Source organism: Aplidium turbinatum, chromosome 1 (assembly GCF_918807975.1).
Source record: "Aplidium turbinatum chromosome 1, kaAplTurb1.1, whole genome shotgun sequence".
Lineage (NCBI taxonomy): Eukaryota > Metazoa > Chordata > Ascidiacea > Aplousobranchia > Polyclinidae > Aplidium > Aplidium turbinatum.
In genome coordinates this window covers 40,637,375-40,643,374 of record NC_137472.1, presented here as the reverse complement: position 1 = coordinate 40,643,374, position 6,000 = coordinate 40,637,375, and positions in this window count along the sequence as shown.

Sequence of the window (6,000 nt, the reverse complement as noted above, 5' to 3'; positions counted from 1 at the left end):
TTTGCTGCTCGTACCCAGGCCTGGATTAACCATTGTGCTAGGGTGTGCTAAAGCACAGGGGCCCCGCAGACAAAGGGCCCCACTTTTCCTAAAAATGAGATAAATAAAATATTTTTCCTGAAAAAAAATTAAGAAAAGTGGGGCCCCTCTGTCTAAAAAAAGTAACCCATTTATCAATATATCTCCCCCTTCACGTGAAATAAAAATATAATTCTTGTATTTTTTCTTTGGCAACAAAGACTTTGCAGCAAACAAAGCCAGAAAAAAGTCGTTCGACTGAATTTCATGTTAGTTTTCTAAATCGTATTGGTAATTAGTAGTGAATGAAAGAGCAGTTTAGAATAGAAATTCAGAATAACCTTTCATTGCAATTTGCAGTGTAGTATGCAGTACTAACAGTGGTCCCTTGCTACAATGTTTTCCCTTGTACCGTTTTGTTGATTTAATGTGTGTGATTTTGCAATTTGCATCCATTATAACGTAAACATTGTTGACTTAATTTGCACATGCTTATTTAATCATCGATCACGTGCTATTTCAAAGTTATTTAACTTACCTAAGCAACGCTCGGTTTCCTCTGCAAGCAAAACCAGTTCACTTCCATTACGTTCCACGTAAGCTGGTAAGGGCCCCCATAAAATTATTAGCACAGGGGCCCCATTTGACCTTAATCCGGGTCTGCTCGTACCCCTTTGTCAGGTCAGAGCATTCTTCGTACCCCCAAAAAAATTCTGATTGAATTTTTCAGGCATATAGGCCTATTGCTAAATTAAATTGCTTTTATAGCTCAATTAAACATTAAACCGATATTTCACACAAAAATTACCAAAAGAAATTAAATGTCAGTGATTTTGTTTGTCACCTCTCAGTGAAATATTTGTTGCTGCTTCATTCATAAAATTCGCTCAAACGACGGTTCGATTTTACTTAAAGGCAACACGTAAATCATCAGTTGCAGAAAATTACTGTACCTATTCTTGATATACATCATGGTCGAAAAACCACTTTCACAGTAATAAGTTGTTGAGAAGAGAATTAACACTGTAATGGCTTCCATAGCAAGATTTGGGAAAGATTCATAGCAAAACACCAAAAATGTAACTTTGAGTTTTCAAATAGCAATTTCAATATTTATTGCAGCCTTTCATTTCGATGATGTTCTCCTTCAAATTATCCTCATTCGACATTTTTGTTAAATCAAAAAGAAATGGATTTATAATCCAATGCTGGAAATAATTCAATTCACCAGCAAAAAAGTAATCATCGAAAGAATAAACCAGTATCTTTAAGTGGGAAGTAATTTCATTTTTGACATTTTGCAGCAAAGAGTTACAGTATTTGCAATTTGATCAAGACAAGGAAAATGAGCAAGGTTTTCATTTTCAGCAGCAAGTAAAAAAACACAATGTTATGAGACTATGAGGCTTCTTAGCCTACTAAATTACAACAATTATTTGTAGATAATTGTTTTTTCTTTTAAAAGCAAAGGCGGTAATGGCATAATATCATCTACAATTTCAAAATAAAACTGTACTGTAAAATCTGTTTGAAAAGCTGCTCTGTGGCACAAGGATCTTCGTACCCCTTGATGGTTAATCTCGTACCCCCGGTTGGGAACCCCTGGATTAACTGACTGCAGTCGTTGTCACCCTTTTAGCACTCAGACAGAGAATTGATTTTTGTTTTGAACTTTGGTAACTTAGGGTAATTAAAGAGCAAAAAATAATGGCAGCGGTAGGAATCGAATTCACGTCATCAAAACGATTATCCCCAAACCACTATGCCAATTAGGATCCACCGAACCGCTCGTTTAATTTACTTCATATCAGAAAATTTGGAGAATTAGACGCACACAATATCACGTAGTTGCTGCAATAACCCGCAGATTATAAACACGCCGGCCTACCAACAGGGATTCCTAAACAAATCGGGATGCGAAACTCCGTTTGTCCGCTTAACAACAGTAGGGGTAACGCGAAACAGCGCTGCAGCTGTTTTTGAGCATATATCTGATACAGAACTTACTCCAGTTTCTGTTTCAAACATTCTAGAAACACTAGTATTGGTATTACATAGACTGGAAGCAATATTGGTTGATTACAATTTTTTTACACCAAAAAACTACAATTCTACAATTTTTTTACACCAAAAAACTATTACAAAAACAATAATTCAAAAGTCAAATAAGGGTGAAAAACCACTTCTTAGAATATTAAAAACACATAATAAATCGAATACAAAAACCTAGAGGTTTAAGCAGCAGTTTTGTTGGAGCTGGCACTCGTAACTTTTTGAAGCTTTCTAGCCATCATTGCTGGTGTTTCATGTTTTGGTGCGTTGAGCCGTTTGAGTTCGTTTTTGGCAAAACAGTTAAAAACTATTTCCAAAATTAGTTCAAAATTACAATGTCCTCCTACGCAGTTCTGGCGCAGCATAGCACAATAATGGACAGACTCGTGTGCAACATTTTTCACTGCTGCTACACATGCAGAGCGCTGATTAGAAACTGACATCATTTTAGATTTGGTACCTTCATCCGATATGATAGCAGTATAACATTGTACAGCTAGCGTGATTACTGCAAAACAGAATTCAGAGGGCACTGACAACCCCCCTCGGTCTGCCATTTCAAATAATTTGGAGTGGTCTTCTGAATCACAATCAGGAAATGGAGGGACATCGACATCCTCGCTCTTGATGAGAAGATCTCTGCAGCATTCACATTTTCGTCGGCGTGTAATGCTGCGTGCAATGCAGCCATTAACATAAAAAGCTACGTTAGCATCATTTTGGGACAAATCTTCCAGTCCATGCACAGCAACTATCAGCAAATGTTCGGTCAACCACTTTACTCCTGGGTCGTCTGCACTTCTCTCTCTACCACCATTAGCATGCCGTGAAGGCTTCCTCATTATTCAGCCTTGAAGCTGCCGGCAAACCGTGCTGTTGCAAAACACTCAATGTCCGAATTTTCTTCTCCGCTTCGACAAGCTGCTTTATTGACATAAAAACGTTACCTCCATTGGCTTGGCGGTACCATCCAAAACGTCCTTCTATGGGATCTGAGGTGAATTTTTCCGGTAAAACGTACCGAAGCTGAAACTTTCGTCAACTTTAAAGTCAACTTTTGTCTCAAGCTGCTGAAATTGGCCAAGTTACAGTTCCTAAAATTGCAATGAGTAGTCTTATCTGTACAGAGTAGGCCTCCTACCTGCTAGGGTATTGATTTTGTGCTGGTCAAGTACTAACTAGCTTGTTCTACCTAATCTGCTATGGCTTTTTATTTATTTTTGTAATCTTCCAGTACAGCAGTGAATAAGAACAACGAAACGTGAACTGCTGTCTAGCATCTGCTTACTATTGGCAAAATCACATGTCACCGCCACGCGCGCACTCCGCGACATGAAGATTGATGATAGCACTACTGTTGTTACGATCCTAAGCGGATAATCCGTTAGTTTCGCATCCCGGTTTGTTTCGGAATCCCTGCCTACCAAGTACGTTTCCGCAGACCTAAATTTTAACTTTGAGCTAAGCTAACGGTAAGTAACAGCAAGAAAAGGCTATTTTGAAACAATATTTGCTGGCCGTGCGGCTTGTCCATCAAAGTTTCATTACCGTACGTTTTAGAAGAGACATGGTCACGTTATTTCATCCAGGCACTGCTGCCATTGGACTGTGTTGCTGTCAAGCACTGTAAGATTGGCTAGCAACACAGTCCAATGGAAGCAGTGTCTGGATAAAATAACGTGACGCTACCACTTCATACGCAAGAAAAAGAGCAATGTTAAAGTAAATATCTGATGACAACATCGTTTTTGGTAAACCGGGGACTTTTCGGGTGTAAACTAGCAATTTTCAAATACATTTTCACGAGGATTTTTCAAAGTAGGCTACGTGATGCAAAACTACTTTCTTAATGAGTAGGGTTCATTAAGTAACACATTTTACAAAGTTTGGTCAAGACTTGACTGGAAAACATTGGCTTATTTGTGAGCTACAGAGATAGAGGTAGTCTTATACTTGATTCCAAGTATCGGGGATGAGATAATAAGATTCTCATTGTACTAAGAATTCGGCACTAAAGAGGGTAGGGTGGACAGTTCTTTTTTGTCCGCCTTTCCTTCGGCAATTGTGCCTACCTAATTTATTACACTCCAGGAAGAGGTAAGCAATGTTTATTGTTTATAACAATCAGCTTAAGCCGGTTATCGAACTAGGTTTGCACTGCTAGCAAGCCAACGCTTTTTTCCACTACTTGAATAAAAAATAACAGAGCTTAAAGCCAACACCAGATAAATACCTTCTGATTTTCTATTGCGTGCAAAGTAATTTTTACAGTGACGTTTTTACTTGCTACAACGACATACACCAATCAACGAAATGTTAAGGATGGTTAATAACCTACAAAACACCTTTTACCTCTTTTCCCCATCTGGAAAAGAGCAGCTTAATTTAACTGTTGACCAAATGTAGGCTAGTTGAAGAAAGTTTATATAACACAATCGCACAAAATTGGAGAAAAATATCCTGGGATAAAGTTCAAAAGACGATCGAGAAAAACGACAACATTTACCAGTGATGTGCACTTTGTGCAGTGAATTCGGCTATAACGTCGATCACCATTTCAGCTAAACTAGTTATTGTATATAGTTACAAATCACGCCCGCAGCTGCATTTTTGGATGCTAACTTTTAAAACGATGGCGTTTATTTGTTATTTCCACCTAAAACGTTAAGTTAAACTTTATTGGAAAGTTTTAAAATATTGTAGTCATGATGAAGCTAACTTTTAGAACCATCGCTTTTATACTTTTTGAAAATTCTAAGTTGAAAGTGTTATCATTTTTTAGCACCACCAGATAGAAGGTATTCAGTAGGAGTCAGCAAACACTATAAAAGCTATCTCAAAATCTAAAAACTAATTGCACCAACAACAATTTTGAATTAATCGTCAAAACAATAAGGCGCAGAAATACAGTACAGGTTATAAGCATATGATAAAAAATCCGCTAAACTTACTTGTAAAAAATAGTTGTCAAACAATTGCATAGCTTAGTTTCATTGCTCTACAGTCTATAGCCTATAGACAAAAAGCAATAAAAACATAAAATTTCAATTAAGGATAACTCGAAGAGCAAGCGATAGGGAAAGAAATGACTTTTGCACATGAAAGCACAATTACAAGACATCAATATACACAAATGCAGAAAATTTGAGAGACGTTGATGTCCACTACTGATGAATTATAACGAAAGCAGCCAAAGATTACAATTAATTTTTACCAGTAACAGTCCCTTATTATTAACATAAGCCAAATCTGTTTACACTCAAACCAGTAATAATAAAACATACAGTAGTATAGATTGCAATTGCAGAAAAATTGCTAAAAACACTTCTGTCAGTAGAAATTACCTGATCTTTATGAAAAGTTTATTTATCTTAGAGGATGAAAATAACAAACTGTCAATGGTGAAATCGCACATACAAAGCTGCAATTTTTGACATAGGCTACTCCATATTTCGTTAAAGAATGAAAATTATAATAGAAAACTTTGATACGCAATGCATTGAACTACAGAAGTGATCAAACCAAGTGTAAACAAGTATTTGTTGAAATAACAGTACATCCAAACAGGAAAAAACTTACACACACAATGAAAAATACCCAAAAAAGTATAAATAAACAAAACGTATTCTTATTTTTCAATATATCCTCTTTTTGCTTTCACCAAACGCCTTAGTACTCTGCATTTTGTTTATTTATACTTTTTTTGTATTTTTCTTTATATTTATTATATGTGTAAATTATTTTCTGTTTGGATGTACTGTTATTTCAATAAATATTTGTCTACACTTGGTGTGATCACCCTGGGCCTGTATGTTTGCAAAGTTTTAAAAAATATTGCATTCTTTTAATTTCTGCTTCCCCTTTAACACTGCCTAAGTTATATATATAAAACTTTGTTAGCGTCAGAAATCAAAATTGACTTAATAAGTG